Source organism: Pempheris klunzingeri, chromosome 10 (genome assembly GCF_042242105.1).
Source record: "Pempheris klunzingeri isolate RE-2024b chromosome 10, fPemKlu1.hap1, whole genome shotgun sequence".
Lineage (NCBI taxonomy): Eukaryota > Metazoa > Chordata > Actinopteri > Acropomatiformes > Pempheridae > Pempheris > Pempheris klunzingeri.
This window is the reverse complement of record NC_092021.1, coordinates 10,149,213-10,170,112: the sequence shown is the minus strand read 5'-3', so window position 1 is coordinate 10,170,112 and position 20,900 is coordinate 10,149,213. Positions and strand designations below refer to the sequence as shown.

At 41.2% G+C, this 20,900-nt stretch overlaps 1 protein-coding gene across 2 annotated transcripts in view; it reads right to left on the bottom strand.

The window, feature by feature from the left end:
• The window catches only part of ptpn4a (protein tyrosine phosphatase non-receptor type 4a), an 80,843-nt gene that overhangs the window by 52,442 nt on the left and 7,501 nt on the right, over nucleotides 1–20,900 (bottom strand). The gene's annotated exons all lie outside the window — the stretch shown is intronic.

The window sequence follows — 20,900 nt, the reverse complement described above, 5'->3', positions numbered from 1 at the left end:
AAATAATTCAATCTGAAGCTGCTCCATTCAGAACAAACCCCAGTCCCTTATTACTGAGGACGCATCTGACTGCTTTCCTCGTCTCCATAGATTACAAACGGGTCTTGAATCCAAGTTTACATGGATGAAAAATGACCTCTTATACTTTGCAGTGCATCTTCACTCTGCAGCATAATAAATGGATTATGAGGAATGAGGTCTTATTTATTAATTTAAAAAAAAAAGAAAAATACACAATTATAGCCTAACCTGCTTTCTCCCCTGACATCGGCTTACTACTGGTCTATCGATTACTTAATTATGTATTATGTACATTCAATAATGTGTTTATAGATTGATTCATTTATATTGTGTGTATCTTTTTAATGTGTAAAATTGAGCTTGAGTGTTACAAAAATCCTCTCCAGGAATAGTTCTGCTTTTCTGTAAATGTGCCTTTTTACCGGATTGTTGAAGTCTTCAGTGGTTGTCTGGCAGCTGCACAGTGATGACTGTCATAATGCCACATTGTGTTGGTTTTGCACTATTTTGAAAGGGTTTCAAAAACAAGACATTATGTGTTAATTGTGGAGCTTGAAGGTGCTGGTAGGCAGATCTTGGACATTTGAGCAGAGCCAGGCTAGCTGTTTCCCCTTGTATCCAGTCTTTGTGCTAAGCTAAGCTAACTGAGTGCTGGCGGTGGCTTCATATTTAGCGTTCACACATAAGGGTAGCATCAATCTTCTCTCATAGCTCTCATAAATTATTTTTAAAGGCTATTTTGGGAAGTACACTTTTTCGCTTTATTGCGGTCAATCCAAAATGTGCTGTTGTCTTGTATTTGTACTGTCTTATATTTACTTTTATAATAAAATGTATTACTCAACTATTAAGTATCCAGCTACATTGTTTATGCCATTTGATTATGTTACGATTAATATTTGCTAACATGTTGTCCTTGTTAAAGCTGTCTGTCAATGATAAATTCCTAAACGCAAAACAACTGCATATCAAAAGCCGGCCTGTCCACTTAGGCTCAATAAAACAAGCTGAGAGAGACACTCTGTCACAACAAGCTCCGTCTGAGCGAGCACATACATGCGCTGACACTTTCACATGCCAGCTCTTTCTGTCTCGGCATAAGTACAGCGGTATGTTTTCATTTTTTTATATATTTTGTTGGGTAGCATATGCCACTGCAGTGGGATTTGTGCCCTTCGTGTACACCTCCTGATTTTCTTATTCCTTGGTGATCCATCTTGACAGGAGACATAAAAACCCCACAAGGGTCACGGCCCCATCATCAAGAGCTGCTGTATTTGTACCGATGGCTCTGTGTGAGCGTATTTGTGTGTCTATATAGTATATGTGGAGGGCTCTCTGCATGTCTGAGCTGCCTGTCACTACACATCAGCACAAACCTCCACGACCACTGGCAGATGGTGTGCCTACTGTGTAAGCACACGCACACACACACACACACACACACACAAATATGTATACTTGAGGCCACTGCTAATAGCCTGCTTTCTCACCCCCAGACGTTCAAGCTACACACAAAGCATGACATTATTACATCTTTACTGGGTAGTTTTGAGATGCACAATATATCATTTCTTGTACATGTTGTGTGGTCGCGCCGTAAATTTAACGTAATTCTCAAAAGGCAGCGCAACATTTCTATAGCAGGGTCATGTGATGTGAGGGCCACGTGGGGCCTCTATGATGGATTATCGTGTATCTTTTAAAATATATCTGTAAGATTAATGTTCATATATATCTACGTTTCATCACCTGTCCCTTTCCAAGCTTGTAGGGAGGAGCTACGGCAGCCGGCATGGATCGGCGCTCCCTCATTTTTTCTTGTGCTAAATAATAAGACCCTTCACTTGGCTCAGAACAACATGGTATTCCTCTTCTCTGCTCTTCTTTGTCTTTAAACTGTGTTCTATTTGCATTTGCCAAATTCAAGCTGCCACTTCAGCGTGAAAAAACATGTAAGGCCCTCGTTTGTCAGTTCTGGAGATGTGGTATAGCGGACTCTGAGCAAGAGGACACGCTCCCAGATATGCAGATATGAAGAGCTCATTCTAACATAACAAAAACACGAGGACTCTTTGTTTCAGGTGATTGTGCAACATACTGTATTACATTTTTGCGAATGGACCCCCTTAACTCCTACGCACTGTTAAAACATCTTTTAACCAAAGCTTAACAGCTTGCCTGGCTTTGTTCAGCAGTAGCAAACTCCAGCACCTTTAAAGCTCATTAATTAACACTTGACGTATCATTTGTTTAATCCATAAAAAAAAAAAAAATAGAAAAACACTGCATCACACAGCATAATATAATGAGGTCATTGTTTATGTTGTCATGAATTGACAAAGCTGATCGAAATATGAGATGAATCAGCATCTATTTGAGGTCAAAAGATTGATGTTACTGAGCAGCATTATAGGAAGTGGAGGAAGTGTAATGTCCAACCAGGCATGACTATGGTTATACTGTTCCAATGAGATCAATGTATTGTGCTTACCAACACAACACACACGCACGAGCATAAGTAAAAGGTCCACACACAGTCACACATGCCTACACACACGCAGGCATGCATGCACACTGACACATGCACCCTGATGCCAGCCGTCAGCTCGGCAAACGGACCAGCGAGAGGAGCGCAGATACGAGGCCATGCAGAGGGAAGGGCGGACGGAGGGACGCTCTCTTATCACTGGCTCACACTGTGGGAGAGCTACGAGACACACAGATGATGAGGTCTGACACACGGACTCCCTGCTCTCTTCCTGTCCTAATATTTTTTCTGCCATCCAGCTGAAGACAATTTGAAGACCACAGACCACAGTACTGGACCATTTTATCACATTTTCTCTCCCCAATAACACGTCTGTGTGCGACTGAATGATCTGAGTACAACAAAAAACTATCCTGGTCATAAACATCTTTTGAAAGCACTGATGACTGGCCCCATAATATTGAACAACAATGCTGTTGTTATTGAGGATTTTGTCAAAAAACAAGCAAAATTTATCTACTTTTTCTCGTCTTAAACGATTGTGAGTTCACTTTTTTCTCCCTTGCTTTCTTCTGATGAATTTTTACAACCACAAATGTAGTTTTCACTTTGTCTTGTTCAGCTACATATTCTCATTTACACCCACCTTTAATATAGGTTGCTTTGCTGTGTTTTGCGCTCATGCTATCATTTTTGGTTCTGTCCTGCTCCACTACATTGTTCTCAATCCCATTCTATTAGACCAGTTTCTATTCTACTCAATTCTATTCTCTGTGTCGTGTAATTTTGCTGCTCTGCTGTGTTCTTTTCAGTGTTTCTCTGCTGAGCTGGACAGGGCAGCCACACTCCCCTGAGAGAAGCCTCCGGAACTCCGGAAGCACGCTAACATTATTGCTTCCTGCAGTCAGCAGAGCTTACAAACAGGCAGGACGGTGTGTGTGTGTGTGTGTGTGCCTTGACCCTAAAGCTTCCCTCAGTGGTGGGCTCCTCTGGCTCTCTCAACTTATTGCAAACACAGACTGTCCTGGAGCCTTCCTGTCTGTACACAGGAACACACGCCCATCATATAAACACATATGAACACACCCTCTGCAACACGCTAACACACACAAAAATAGGGATGGGAATCGAGAACTGGTTCCAGCTGAGAACCATCCGATCTATCAGAATCGTATGCCTCCGAGCCTCTCAATCCCTTTTATCCATGCCGACAGTTGCGTATTGTAAAACAAGTATTTCAAAGTCGTGCATCCACAAAGAAAAGAGGAGTCACGGCGGGAGAAATAAACAATCCAAAGTGTGGCTTCATTTGGCAAAAGCGATAGTTATAATGTTTGCAAAATAAGTGACCGTGAATGAGAGTGGAGCAGCGGAAAGGTTTAGAAGTAAATGTACAGTTTAAGGAACGGTGACTCAAGGCCCAGGAACAAAGTAAAGCTCCCGAGTGTTACTTTGCTGGCAGCTGCTGAAAAGTGACACGGGTTAGCCCTGAAGCCGGAAACTGAGCGGAGAAGGCGAACAGGAGATGCACCAGCAATATGCTGAAACATCTTTCTGCACAATATGGGCTTGAATTCCAGGAACGCCATGTGTTTGACACTCTGCACGAGTGCCGCTGCCTCCCATCTGAGCAGCTCGTCCGTTACCGAGGGTAAATATCCTACGTTATAATAACATTAGCGCCATGAAGGCAGGCTTAGCAGATTTTTCTTTTCCGTTTTACATGATGACAGACAGACTCTATGTTCAAACTCGAGAGATAATAACACAGCTGCTTTGATGCTAAAAACAAGTGTGGGCCTATTTTAATTCCCCGCGAAGAAAACTGAACTGGAATCAATAAAAGATCTGATGAGCAGAATGGCGATATCTGAGCACAACTCACTGAACTAGGATTCTCCTCACACTTCTTATTTATATGAACACAACAAAAGTCTTCAAAGGGAAAGTTACACGACAAGCAACATCCTTTCCCACGTCAAATATAGGCCGGCTACTGAACTTCATTTGCCCCATACATTTCTATTTATATCCCCGATTTCTTCAAAAGAACCTCAAAAGACAGGCAACGTATGTTTCTGTCCCTTTGTGTTGTTTTGGACAATTGAAATAAGAGGCTAGCAGCTAAGAATCCCAAAGGAATTGTAAATCACCGCTCTGCAGCATTTCATAAAGCGTAAACTAGGCCACAGACAAACAGGTGGTCAATTACAGATGTGTGTACGCGTGTGTGTGTTCGAAGACAGCTTGTGACTGCTGTGAGTTTTTATAATAGATGAATGGGGGGGGGGGGAGCTACATTAATAGATAGATTTCTCTCTTTGTATATGACATCGAAATAAGAACACAGAAATGAAACAGGCACTAACACACAGAGTGGATGTCTACATTCACAGGCTCATCCTCTTCCTACATGCCACTAGTATACCAGTCCTCATTGACCTTTGCCCAGTTTTCGCCACCCCTTCCCTCACAATGTTTGGCTTTGCACACTTTTCCCCCTCCACCCACCATCCTCCTCCTGTTCCCACATCCAAACACCCCCACGATCCTTTTAATTCCACTTATCCTATGTAGGGCAACAGCAGCAGCAGACCGAGCGCTGTTTCATGTTGTGTGTGTGTGTGTGTGTAATTGACAGATTCAAACAAAGCGTTTAAAATGTGTCCGTGTGAGGGAGGTGGGGTGCCAGGGAAGTTGCAGCTTAAAGAATGTGGGCAGCCAATGACCTCTGACCTCCTTTAGGGATCGCCATATGTGGCCCCGGCTGATGGTAAAGTCATACAGTGCAGCTTGTAGCCTGATTGCTAAAGTCTCAGAGAAGAGAAGAGAAGAGTCTAACGGAGGGTAAAGAGGAGATTTTCTACTCTAAAGATCAACATGATTATTGAACTTTTTTTTTTTTTCCAGCAAAAATACCAAGCTATTCACAACATTTCTGGCATGAATTGATTTGTCTCACAATTATTGAAAGAAATGATTATTTCACATTGATGCTGTAGCCAAAACCGTTGCCTTGGTTTGCTGCCAAACCAGCAAACGTATAAAAAAGGGAAACGCCAGTAGTCAGACCCAATAAAAATGGTTGGGGGTGAGAGGATTTTGCAGCAGGACGACCTTTAGTTCTCATCCTTCCACCACTGTGAATCCAACGGTGAGACCGTAAGTGTGTGAGTGTTTAGGCTGTCGTTTTTCACGTTTAAGTGGGCCTCAATGACAAGCCAAGCCACTGTTTAAGCCTTCCCAGTCTGTATCAATCTCCAAAAACAATTGTTATTATCCAACTTAGCATTGTCATCTAATGTCCATTATAGCTACTATCTGAGCTTCTTCCTGGTTTGAGTTGATGTATAAACTGCACTCTTTTTTTAAAATGATTGTAAAGTAAATTCAGAGGAACATATCCACACTGGTGCCCCACCTTTGGTCTCAAATGTATCACAATTCAGTTGCACAGACCTCTGCTTAAACCTCACTGAACCCTTATTGAATAAACCTCCTCATGTGCATGAATGAACAGCCTGAGTCAGCCTGCCTGACCGCATTGATTAGAAAAACTGCACAGTCCAATCCAGCTCTCAGTTGCTTACAGCTCTTAATTTTTTAATTCAGCGGAATAAAAATAAATATGCTACAACAATGAGTGAGAATATACGAAGGCTTATTAGGTACAAAAAATAAAAAATAAAAATAAGGAATTGCAGAAGGGGGTGATATTTCAAGCTGTTAGGTAACAGCCTAAAACAAAACACAGCAAGAGCCAAAGACTTTAAACATCTACAAGCAGAAGTCTTATCTGGCGGCGAATCAGAAAGTCACTTTGACACAGATCATTCCTGACTGTAAAAAGGAACAGTTTGTGATTGCAGTTGGACTTGCATCACCTTTTTGGTGATATACCTGTAAACCAAGTATGTTTACAATGAAAACTCCACGAGGTGCATTTAAGGTGACATGCTCCATTTGTGCTTCTGTACATTTGCTGTGTGTTGCAACAAACGCACAATATGAAAAAAAAAAAAAAAAAAGAGGTGTAAAACCTTTTCTGCAGCTTCTGATTGCGACGTCTGTCTTGTACAGCATTAAAGTATGAATTGCTTTTCCAATACAATGTTATACATTTGTTTTATCTATTGTATTCTAAGAAACTTCAACTGGAGTTACTGTGCTGGTGTTACTTTATAATCACTGTCAAAATATAGGTTTTTCACATATACAGCAATTGAAGATGGACAGAATTTACACATTCGCTAACTTGCTTATTTATTTGCTGTTGAGGGTGGTAACTGGTTGATAACTAAAGCTTTTAATTGTCATTTCCATTAGATGTTAGGAGTTGTAGTTTGTAAAACCCTGTTTTCAGAGGCCAAAAGACATTGCAAGTGAAAAACACCTACAGCAAACATTATCCATGAATGAAAACATGAAGTTGAGGGTGGTGGTGAGGAGTCTTGGTCCAGTTAAGACATCAGTGCACCGATGAAGAACCTTACAACCACTAACTGTTAAGATTAGTATTTATCCAAACTGCTTTTTGGCCCCTTCACCTACCTATGCACATGTTTTGACCTAATGCAACGACATTTGTGTCTATGAAAGCATGTGCGTGCGTGTGTGTGATTATGTAATGCTTTGTGTGGATGTACATGGCTATATGTTTGTATGGTATGCGTGTACAGGTTAGGATATTTGTTAGGGGGAAGTAGATCAGTCTCTAGTCATGCTCCTAATATACTAATAGGATATATAATAGGATAATAATAACAATAATAATAGGATAACTATTGTAGCAGCAACATGTTACTCTGGTTCAGCAGTTATTGTAGTGTGGTGCAGCACTTACTATTATCAGATTAAATTATTAGTCATTATGTTTGACAAGGCAAAATGTGTGTTGACAAAAGGTCTATGAACGAGGAGAGCTGCTTTAGTAGAAGCAGTACTCTCTCTGTGGCCCAGTGCATCTGCATTTTCTGAAATGAAGGATTTTAAAAGCAGGTATCAGATCTAGTTTTACCCAGACCACAACATGAAAGAAGCCTTACAAGACTTTCCTCGACACACATTTTTTTCCTCCCTCCTTGTTTTTCTCTCTCCTCTCCTCCCGTCTTTAAACGTCAGCTTGGCCCGTGAGTCCATTATGCAAATTATACTCATCAGTGCCAGGGAGCAGCCATTTACTCACACACACACACACACACACACACACACACACACACACACACACACACACACACACACACACACACACACACACACACACACACACACACACACACACACACACACACACACACACACACACACACACACACACACACACACACACACACACACACACACACACACACACTTAGACTGTGTAAGAGAAGTGGGGTCTGTAAAGTGAAGCTAATGTTGAGGTGCCTTAAACCTGCACTGTTTCTAAAGAAAAGCGGGGAGAGACTCCGCTGGCTCCGAAAAGAAGTCAGATTGTATGGAAGTCTATGAGAAAATTACCCTATTTCTCGCTTGATTTATTATCTCAGTAAACACTTTCCTAATGAGTTTATGGTCTCAGTTGCTAGTTTCATCAATACAGTATGATGTTCATTCTGTAAATTATGTTTCCCATCTCAAATAAAATCAACGACCGCCTTACACCAAGATGACAATTTTGAAACTTGAGGCTTTGAAACAGCATTCCGAATGGGTGACACTACGGTGACTACGTCTACTTATACACCGTCTATGCACGTACACACAATCACACACCGAGCCATTCATAAAACACCTGTCACAGAGATTCCTACTGAATGAAAGAGGCAGATAATGGAGTCTGACAGGCACTTTCAGCGGTAGCTCTTTTCAGCACTGCACTCTGATCATCTAGATGTATCTCACAAATCCTCCCACCTGACCATCACAATGTCCTTATGATCAGCCAATCCACGTAAATCCCACCCCCTCTCCGCCAGTGCCATTATTAGCTCGTATGTTCCTCTACCCTCCCTCAGCTTGTATACGTCTTCCTGCACTCTCCTCTCCTTTTACACCTTATTGGCTAGTTTTCTCTTTTCTGCCTTTCTTACCCTGAGTTCTTTCCCTCCACTCTCTCTTTTTCCCCTCTTGACCCTCCTAACATGTATTTCCTGTAGCTACGGAGCTAAATGAACACACTTGGATATTTCTCCCACCGCTCAAACATGGAGTGAATCTCATCAGCGTCCGTGAGCCAAAATGCATGCTTGTTACCAACGTCTAATACCGCTGATGGTCAGCTTTCTTCATGTCATAGATAGAGGTAGATCAGCCATCTGGTAAACTCAAGGTTCCCAGTTCAATTATGATTTTATACATTTATTGATATTATCTTTATAGACAACTTCAAATTGTGAAAAATATGTTCATTTTTTATGTTGTAAAACGGCTTTGAGTGGAAAACTAAAGAGTTCAAACAGACAACTAAAGTTAAACCACATTGTAGGTTGTTTTTTTTTTGTTACCAAACCACAAAGTGGAGCTCAAAAGTAAAACTTTGTACCATAATGGTATCAAAAAAGGTACCATTGAAGAACCAGTATCAAAGTCGGGATATTGGGCAGCTACACTCCCCCCTCCATAAAACTACTTCTGTTGAAAGACCCTCTGGCTAGAAGCACCTTCCACAGATATGAGGGATTCAAAAACACAAGTCCCTGGTGACTAGAATTTCTCAAACTGTGAATATTTCATAAAATAGTTTATTTAATTTGTGTTTACGTGACAGAATCTAGAGTTCTGTGGTTCAAAGTGAAAATAAAAAAAAAAACACTAGAAACAATCCGGTTGTACAGAAAATACAAAAGTAATACTTCTACTTATGTGCACAGTAACAGTGTCAGATTGTTGGTGAATATTAAAACTGCAGTGTGTGACAAAGGAAGTAGACCAGCAACAGAAACCTTAATGTAAACACCGGCAGCATCATGATCATGACGGCTGTCAGAAAACCACAGTTAACACATACCCAGGTTTGTCCTCAGGGCATGTAAAAACATCCCCTGATGTTTTGAATGTACATATAGTACTAGCGTCACCATGGTGGCTGGCTAGCAGTGGTATTTCGTTTTCCCCCAGTGTTGCACCCAAGGAAGCAATGCATTTTATACTCTGCTTTATAGCAGCAATTTCAGTGTTTTAGTTTTCAGGGTGTCAGTGGTAATGCTGCTCATCATGATGGCCAAATAAAAAGTAAAACAACAAAAATGTTAGATTAGAAAAATTACAGAATTGGAAACCTGTCAAATACACAAAAAAAAAAAGCATATCATTATTTCAACATTATCTTTTGTAGATGTGTGTGTGTATATATATAAATAAACACACACCACGCATATATACACATGCATACATACATACACACACATACACAGAGAGAGAGAGAAAAACGGAGCAGAGAAACAGAGATGCGGGTTTGATTAAAGCAGCACATTCCCCTGATTTTTCCGTTCCTGCTGACGCTGGCACCTTTAAATGTTACCTGGGGTCGTGTTCTGAGCACGCTGCAGATTTCCACCCGCATCCACCTCAACCCTGCACATTCCTGCCCCACCAGCAGGGAGGCCAGGTGTTCTGCACCAAGCACACACCCCCTGCTGCGAGGCAGTCCTGCTGCTAGGCCAGGTGAAGGGCATAAGTCAGCTCCATGGCTGGGGGCTACAGCAACATGACAGAAATAATAGCGTGTGTACATGTAACTACACACGCTGAGACCTCGAGTCACGTGCTTTTATGTCTGAACATGTCTGCTTTCATTCTGAACTGGAAGGGGAATTCTCTAATTATTAAATTGGATAAATTATTTAATATCAAATAACTCTGTAACCACCACTCTCCGTATGAGTGTGCCTCCATGTGTGTGTGTGTTAACAGTGTGTGGGATCAATAAGCAGTAAGTTAGCCAGTCTTCATCAGGGTGTAAAAGCCTTCACTGACACCATAAACTGTGAAGAACAAAGAACACACACATACATACGTACTTATATGTGAGCGAGTCGTCTCTTTTGTATCTCATTTGTTTAAGCTTATACCAGCTGTGTGTGTGTGTGTGTACATACACATACTGATGTAGATGTTTGCATGCCTACAGGTACAGACAAAGTCTGTTGAAAGCTCCAAAAAACTCAATATTACAACAACATTTGGTTTGAAAAAAACATATTTCAATACAACAAAACACACGCGCGCACACACACACACACTCGGCTGTATCGTACTTTAAGGCATTAAACGGTTTAAAGTCCGAGCATCATGGCACAGCGATTTTCTTGAGCAGCTGCTGAGACAGGCGTCAACACTGCAAACATTAAAAATAAGAATGTAGTTACGCAGCATTAACCACCTTGATGCGGATCATGTGAAAGCAGCTTTAGCTTTTGCCTGAATGCACCAAGGCACTCACACAGGTCTCACAGAGAAAGAACCCCACTGCCATGAAGTGTGAATTCTAACACACTGCCCTGCCTTGTAATTCAGTGGAGCGGAGTGCAAAGTAAAATAACAGATTTCTGGGGATCAAGAAAACAAAATTACTGAATTTTGTCTGGAAATAATAAATAACAATTAGATAGAATGATATAATTAACAAACTCAAATGTTAAGTTCATCTGAAGTGTGTTTTTTTTCCCAGAACTGGTGTGGAAAAATTCACACCAGTGTGTACGTCTGCACCTTGCCAGGCATGTCAAGCTGATCATATATAAATAGGGAAATTAATACAAAGGAAAATAAATACAGAAGCAAATTAAAAGAGAAATATCACTTAATGTCACATTTAGAAATTAATTAATATCTATATTCATTTTTGGTGTATTCATCGAGTCATTCATTCATTTAGTTATCTTTTTTTTATGATTATGACAGTTTTGGTCCTCCATACAGACCAAGCAAGTTTATTGTAAGTATACTCATATTAAGGCAGGATTTTTGGAAACACTTCAGTAATAAAATCTGTCAGTCTCTTTCAAAAAGACACAGAGAGTATAGCACGTGACAAAGTCATGATGACTACATGATTTACTTAATCCCCTGCACCCTCAGGATGACCCAGTACTCCTATTCTTAGAAGCTATACTGTGGCTGTTCAGGCCATGACATCTTGTTCATTGCCCGTATCCGCTCACGCTACTCAAGCCTTTTTTCTAAGTAGGATATTGCCTTCTCGCTCTCTGCTGAGAAGCAGAATTAGACAGGGGTTGTCATTTAAAATGAGAGACAGGCAGCCGGTAGTTGAGGAGAGAATACCAGGAAAAGGCTTTTATCAGCCTAATCCTTTAGAGGCAATACAACAGTCATTTTCCTGGAAACTCTGCCCCTCCTGCTGCTGATCGAGGTTTTACTAAAATGTGTCCATATTATCAACGCCACACTGTCTCTGAAAGGTCACTTCCTCCGGCACTGAAAAGAGATTGCCTGATTTGCCCGATATATTTTTCACATTTAGCCCAACGATGAGCTCTGAAGGTCTCTTTTGAAAAATTACAATACAACCTGAGCTGACATTTAACAAACGCTCAAGGTAATGACGGAGAAACAGTATGGCACAGAATGACACACAAAGGATACTAAAAATATATACAAAACACCAAAACTGGCTTCAAAGTAAAAAGTAGTGGGAACAATAGTTTTCATATGGTTACAGAAAGCATTGGCTATCATTATTCTAATGTGTATGAAAACAAAGTGCACAATGCTGCTAACTTCTAACTAAAACATTTTAGCAACACCGTAATAATACCGATAGCCGTGATAATTTTGGTCACAACAATCGTGATGTGAAATTTTCAGACTGTTTCATCTCTAGCCTGTATTTTGTTCCTGCCTCTGATCAGAAATGTACAGTGCATGACAACATGAGCACGAATTTGCATTATTCCACGACTGTCTAACCTCATCATTCAGAAAAATGCCGACTGACTTAGAGCCCAGTGGTAAACCTACGACATCTAACAACTCTGTGAGGGCGAACATATCGCTTCTACTTTTGGTAGTACAGGAGTGAAAATACAATAGGTATGTGTACACACAGCTCAACATGCTACAACACACTCCATCTCATTCACACTTAACACACACACACACACACACACACGCTCACGTAGCTACACACACACAAACTGACGCACAACATCTGCCGTTTTAAAACATCTAAAAATTAATTGTCTGGGTGCCTTCAGCACAAATGTTCACTTCTGAGAGAAACCGTTTTTGCCTTCAGCGTGTTTTACAGAGCTGTACCTGGTGTGGACGGTGTGTGTGTGTGTGTGTGTGTGTGTGTGTGTGTACGGAGGGGACCCACTGTAGGCTTATAGAGTCTGCTCTATTTTGCTGATGAAAGGGATTTTGCTTGATGCATAATTCAGGAAACTAGAAGCTCTGCGTACGTTTTACACCATCCCACGCCTCTCTCTCCCTCTGTTATTTTGTGATGATCGCCTTCTTTTTGAGTCACAATCACTTCAACAGTAATCTCCTCGAAACAAACGACAGCCTGCTTGTGACCTATTTCAGACAACCCACGGCTTAATGCACAGTTGCTGCTGCTCCGTCTGTCTGAACTATATAACACACAGAAGATTCAACGTATGTTTGGTCTTCCATGTTGCTTTTCATGTCACATTTACTTGTCAGACAGCAGCGTGGTTTTGACACTCGAGTGCTGCTGTTCAAGCCTAGTTCCTGGAGATTGGGGGAAAAATAGGAGGTAATTTTCACAGCTTTTTAGGATGTGAGAAAAACTGACGACACACAGGGGATGTGGCTAGCAGCATTATGAACATCCAAATATAAAAATCAATACATTTGATGTCCTTAAGGTGGATTAAGTGCAAACTCTATACCTACAGATCTAAATAGCCGTGGGCCCTGCTGGAACACAAGGCAGGTCAAGAGAGAAAGGAGCTTCAGAAGTGGAGCTGATGATTCAACAGCTTGTTTGAATGCATTCTACAGTTCATATAAGAAGAGGCACGTGTGTGGAAGTGGTGTTAGGGGATGTCTCAGTACCACTGGTTGTAGGAAGAGGTGAAGATGAAGACATGGGTGTGGGTGGAACACATTGTGGTTGGTAAACAGGGCCAAAACAGGAAAGCGTGGGCTCACCTGACAGTCACCTCACACAGCCTGTACAATGTTTCCACACTGTCGCAAATGAGGTTAGCAGCTCATGAAAAGTATTGAGACATCAGTTATTCGCTTTTTTACATGTGGTGAGGTATTAAGGTAGACATTTGTACCTGGAATAGTCCCACTAAAGGCCACAGTTTACTTCATGCAAAACACCAAGGTGCACGCTCATGTGTTGAGAGGATTACTCCGATATTTTGAAACCTGGGCACGATTTTTTATTATTTACCCACAAATTGCAGTTATATCTTGCTAATCAAAGCCACCAGTCTCCACTGATAAAAACATTGTCGCCGTCATTTAACCTGGACTGTTGCTGGACTACCACTGCCTTGATTGGTTAGTTTGTTTGTGTAGTTGTGCATTACACAAATATTGTGTTGGATCCAAACTAACCCTTTAAAAAAAACCAAAACTAAACAATAACACAGACAAACTAACTGATCGAGATGGTGGTAGAACAGCAACTACAGTGTAAAATTACTGTTCTCAGCTGCCGGCAAAGGCGATCTGCTGGACCAGTTACAAACGTTTTGTACCCACTAGTAATTTCTAAGTGAAAATATGTAAAGATAGGTCCCAAGTTTAAAAACACCAAAGTTATCCTCTAAAATCTGAAACAAATCTCCTCGCATCGGGCTTTTTAAGTGAAGTTTCATTTCTGCTGGCACAGTAATGACTGCCCTTTTCCTCATAGCGGTGGCACACACTTCTATTAACTAGAGGGGCAATATGAGAGCGCAAACATCCGCCAAAGCCAATAATCCAGCCTTCTCTGATCTTTTCTCATAAACACACAAGTGCGACCTTTAGCTCTGCCTGGATGAATTATGTCAGAATTATGTCAAAAACATGTTGTGTTGTATGTTTAGTTGCACCACATCAAACATGTTGCCACAATCGCTGCTGTTATCAGTCGGTCAGTATTATTGCTCCAAAACTGAATGGGTTCTTCGTTGGCCCATGCCGCAGCCTTCCACCAAGTGTTGTGAAAATCTGGCCACAAGTTTTTTCTGTAATCTTGCTGACAAGTGGCACTGAGAACATAACCTCCTTGACAAAGGTAACAGTGCCTTTGTTGGATATAAAGCTAAATGGTCAATGCCCAGCCGTTTGTGATGTGCTGGCATATATCCAAACAAGGATATTTGCATGTACAAATAATCAAACATGAGCCATGGAAATGTTTATTAGGTTGATTATGTGTAGTCTGTAGCATGTTAGCATTGTTTACTGTAAAATTCCTTTGCTAATGAACATAAAGTACATGCTGTTTGTAGCGTGATATGGCTACACATGTAGGTCAGTGCAGGTTGTGTATTTGTGGTTGTGTTAGTAAGCAGATGGCATTTCCTCTGCAGAATCCGCCTGATATAGAACAACTTCCAACCAGGTTTCACAAACATGAGTTAAACAGTACAATGCACAACAGAACAGTGACTCACTGTTCGGCATTAATCTGATTTTATAAAAGAAGATTAGTGCAACCCCAGACCTAAGTGAAGGCTTAAATGAACCAAAGAAACAGATTCAACAGAGTGATGCTGTATACAATAGAAAGTTGGGTGCAGTGCGTTATTTGTCCACTAAGTATGTAAAGAATATGCATTTCAGGGCCAGTTCAGGTTCCGTTTTGAGGTTTGTAGTTTACCGGTTTTCTCCAAATGGACACGTGCTCTTGTTATTATCAAAACTCTTTCTGTGAAATCACTCTAAAAGCTTTTGTTTTGTCACCTTGCAGCTATTGAGCATGAACACAATAGCAGCACATTCACTTCCAACCAGCACACACAGCTGAGTTCTTCTAGAGTGTTGTCGTTGTTGCAGGAGTTGATCAATGGCAGAGTGCTTTTGTTACACTCATGTAGCTGTGGCAATTTATCAACTCCGCTAAAAATCGATATGCTGCAACTGTATAGAGACACAACCGGTCATATACCAAGACATTTAATATCTAGATAAAGGTCAGTCCTCAACTGTAGCATCTGAATTTGGCCCTCCAATGGCCTGAGGAGCAAAGCATGCAAACAAAAAGTAACATTTTTGCCTCTGCTCACAGTGCTAGAGTAGCCAGTGTTGCCAGGTAAATGCTTGAGCAAGAGGTGCTGAAACACGCACAGATTCACAGTCCTGTAATTAATGTGTCTTAGATTAAAGTGTCCGGGAGATGTCATTTATTGTCCTCTTGCTAGTAGCTTCCATGCTGGCATGGAGCGGCCGTGAGTCAGCCAGAGCCAGCCCCCTGCCTCATGCTGAAATCAGAGAAACCACAAGAATGTAACAGCTTCTGTTATTATCCCTCCCTGCTGCCTCGCTGCCTGATAGCCTGCCCCAGAAAATAGCAGCAAGCCTGCCTGTTTCTCTCTTGCTCTCACACATTACCTTATTCTCATGTTCTCTCTGCCTTCTCGTTCTCATCGCTGACACACACACACACACACACACACACACACACACACACACAAATTCTCTCAGGGTATGGCTGTCCATTTTGCTCACTTTCTTTATGCACACAGATACTGTATGCAAGCTCTCGCACACAAACGCAAGCGCGCACACAGGACCTGACAGTGCAAAATCACATAGACTGCAATTTGTTTTTCCTTCTGAGAATTGCTGCAAAGCCACGGCTGTCAGACACGCAGAAACTTCTAGACGAAAGCCCACAGAACATTCAAGCTGACACAGTACATAAGTCGCCAGCAGACACAGTAAAAGAGATCAATAGATTGAAAAGTTTCATTGACTCTTTTCAAACATGAGAATGAGTTTCCAAAAGGTGTTGCCACCAATTTTAATGCAAGAAAACCAGCCAAACGCATAACTTAGATTAATTTAGCAACAGTCAGAATTCAGCTGTTGCTGTCCTCACACTTCCTGATTTAGTGGCGTTACAAATCAATGCTTTAAATAGACATTTAAAAATCCAAAAGCCAGTTACTTAACAATACTGTTTTTCATTTGGTTGATGTAGAAAGTTGAGTTAAACCATATAAGGATGTGGGCAAACCAGCCTGACAAAATAAAACCAAATCTATTTTTCCACCTTACAGTTCTGCTTCAGCGTAGTTGCAATGACTTTAGGGATGTTACGAATTAACCCTTTAACCACCAACAAGAATTTTGAGCAATTAATACAGTTAATGCACACATGGGTGCTTGTACAAAAGTATGCAAACAATATAAAGCAGCAAAAGTGCAATTTTCCTTCTTTGCCACTGTGAACACGCCACCGTCTGCAGGTCTTTTTTCTCTCACAGGAAAAACACTGACAGAGGCCATTAGGGAAACAGCTACGAATAGACATTGTTTACTATTTTAATAGTGAGAAGGCCAAGAGCATTTTAGTAAGAGACTGTAAGACACCTAACATTAGCCTGCTAAGGTTAGCTTACTTTTTATACCAGGGTTACTGGTCAAAATTAAGCACTACGTTTTTTTATGATACCATGCTTACCCATATGCTTCATTAAGCTGATATATATTGAGTCACTGCTCGAAGGTCTCAAGCCTCCATTGAGGTCAAAAGATGCCAGCCAGGACACACACACACACACACACTAAAGATCTCTCTCCTTTGGGAAACACTGATTGTCATTTTTTGCCATTTTCTGACATTTAATGGACCAAACAACTAATTAACTGAATCGGGACAATGACGGACACATTCATCGTTAATGAAAAGAATCATTCATTGCAGCCCGATTGAACATGTGCTGTGATCCAGATGGGTGGACAAACTCCAAAACAGCATGCCCGTCAGCCTGTGTAAGCAGATATGCTTATGCACAGTGACGACATTTTCACAGCCCCCGTCTACATTCAGCACCTGTCTGATGACTCAACACAGGAAATTATGGACAGACAGAAACTACAAACCCATTTGTCTTAAACAACATATCCATGTAGACTAGGATTACAGACCAGTGAGGATACAAATGAAAGGAGAGCAGGCTGGATGGTTAAAAAACAAGCCCGACAGTGCAGAAACTGGACGCAACATGAAATAAAAGCAGCGGCACTAACGTGTTTTGAGAATGTTCTTGATGTTATTGTTTGAGTTGGATATGGAATTACTTTGCGCTTCCGCCACAGACCTCCAAGCAAAACAAGCAGCGGATAAAACAAGGTTTTACCGTGTAAACTGTTGATGTTCCTGAAATAACCCCGTCAAGTGTCACAAAAAACACACTGTATGTCTGGGAAAAAAAAAAAGAGGACAGAAAACTGAAGGTTGAGAAACATGGTAACCAATGCAGCAGCCTCTGCTTCTCGTCTTTTAATAAATGATGGAACGAAAATGTGACTCAATTTACTGTCACTGATGCAGCTCATTCATTAAAAGCAGGACCATTTCTGACTGAAAGAGATGAATTATTTGAGGTTGGAAATAGGTTATATAACGGCCAATGCCACCGGTTTTTAGCTACACGATTCAAAGTAATTTAGAAACACTGAAACCTAAAACCTGAAATTCTAATGAAGGTTACACAGCAGAATAAGGGAGGGAATCCATTTTTGGCTCTGACCTACTGTTCTTAAGCAACTGCGTCCTTTGACCTCCTGAGGTATTCAAGGCTCTTTAAGCAGCTGTTTCAAAGTCAGACCTGAGGATCTGAAGCTGACACACGTACACACACACACACACACACACACACACACACACACACACACCAAGCTCTGGTTGCACAAGCAGCAGGTTGTAATGGGCACATGCAATAGATCTGCATCTATTTGCTGAGCAAATTGCGATACACCTTTAGGAAACCGTGTGTGTTACGTGGAAATGTGCAGTGAAGGGTATGTGTCCCTGTTTATTTTGTATTGTGGGGGATAGTGGGGAGGGTGATGGTGGAGGAAAGGACAAGCCAAAACACGCACTGGAGCATAACTCTAGAGTAAAGAGTCAGGAGCCAGCTGTCCTCACATACCTGAGGAGTGTAAAGGTGGGGGTGGGGCCCCAGTGGGGAGGAGCCCCCTGTTTAGGATGAAAAAATGTTGAGGTGTAATCATTTCACCCTTTGGTTATTCTATAATATGGGAGCAGCGGCGGTCAGGAAGGACTGCTCTCATCACGTTTCATATTGTGACTCCAGCCTGAGCCTGAGACAGAGTTCGTACAGCTTTTTAATAGTAAATTTCAAGTACTTTCAAGGTAACTAAGCCAAAAATGCCCAGACTCGTAAAACCTTTATCTTTTTTTTTTTTCTATAGGATTTACAGGATTTTACAGGATTCCTTTACACTGACAGCAATTGTTGTATATTGTCATTTTGTTTATTTTCCCAGCTGTTCATATTAACTTTGATTGTATGTTTTAATCAAGGTGATTGTCTGGTTTAAGAAGCCAGGAGAGAACTATGCCAACAAAATCGTTTCATTCCAAATATTAAAAGTTTTCGTTTATATGAGTGATTGTGTGGATGAAACTATGATTGTGTGGTTGAAAATCAAGCATTTTTCAAGGCGTATATTCGAATTTAAGCATATTCCTAACCTCTAAAACATGACTGCATGCATTTTTCCAAACTTTCAAGACTTTGAACGATCCCATGCTGAGGGAGACTGAAGCTGGTGCACTAATTCCACTTCCACTAACAGTTGTGCATGACTTGTTTCACCAAATCTGAGTGGGCCAAGCTCTAACTGCACAACATGCACTTTGGAGCATTTTAACACAATTTAACAATCAGCCACGCCTACGGTCCACACAACACACACTGGACCCTGTCGTAGCAGTGTGCTGCTGACAAACTCATCAACGTTAGCAGACAGCTAAGACAAGAAAGGTATGCAGCTGTGGGCATAACCCACTTTTAGATCAATGAATGTTCAACATCCAGCAGCCCCAACTGTCCAGGACCTCATCAGTATTTTGGTTCTGACTGATTGGGGAATAGCAAGATGGCCATGTAAACACATTTCAATCAGCTGAATACATTTACCTATTCCCACGTTCTTTCAAATGGTATCTTGTACAGATATGTTTTCTATTATCATTAACAGAAGAAGGCTCATTATCATCTTCCGTCTCTGGCGTCATGTTAAAACAGCAGCCTGGGTGTGCCTTAACCAGAAACAATATTTGAAATGATCTCAGTCACTTGATTGAATAAAATGTTTATTCTCTGAGAACGAATAATTACTGAAATTGCTCATTTAGTACAGCTTTTTAAGTGGAGCTTCCTTTGCGTGCCAAACGGTACCATACGTCGCCTTTTAAACCTGCATTCAGTATTTTTACCAGTAAAGCTAGACATTTATTAATGCTTCATTGATGCCATCCAGTTACCCCCCGTCCCCCTCTGTTTGCCCACCTGTCCAGCCGCACTTTCCTCCCATTCCTCCATTTATCCGGCATTGGCCAGTGATTATGAATGATCACGTTAATCCTTTAATGTCTCTATGTTGTGCTGTCTTAATCCAACCTCTGCAACGCTCGCTAAGTCTACCTCACAGGCAGGCCCTGAACTATAATCTAGCTAGCTTTATCTCCTGGCTCTGTTGGCATAATCTAGCCCTGTATTTTTCAGAAACTGGGTTAGAACACACAAGTGACTCATAATAGGGCAGATACCGATGATGAATTACAGCAGATATCTGGAGCCACTATTTATGTTGCCATGGCCTACAGGCTTGTGGGCTAGTGGAGTAAAAAGTCAGTTGAGTCATTTTGTAAAACTAGGTTGGAGAAATATATGGACCCAGTGGTCTTCGGAAAAATCAAACCGACAGTAAAAGCTTAAGAGATCTCCAAGAGCCTGTCAAGTAAATTTGAATGGGATATTCTCTACTAATTTTACCACACCTGTAATAATTTAAACAACAATGGCTAAGTGCAAAGTAATTTCTCTTCATTGAGATTCATTATGGCCGTTAGAGAAATATGGGATCACAAGACCTGGTTTGTGCTAGGCTGTCCTGGAAGAGGAAATACCCTGCCGTGATTTGGGTGGCACAATGGAGCAGTTTGTGGTATCTACAATAAACACAATTCAAACAGACAAAATGAGAAACACAACCTGCTTGTCCGTGAAGACGGAACCAAACCGGACCGAAGCTGAAACACGACACAGACGTGCCCGGAGCAAGAATCGGATACTGTAAGCACAAGTGGAGTCACAGTTCACTCTGATGTGGTTTGAAAGCTGTATACCTGAATGTAACTGATAGTATCAAAGCATTTATTCAGTGTGTGTGTGTGTGTGTGTGTGTGTGAGTAAGAAGCAGGGGGTCTGTCTGT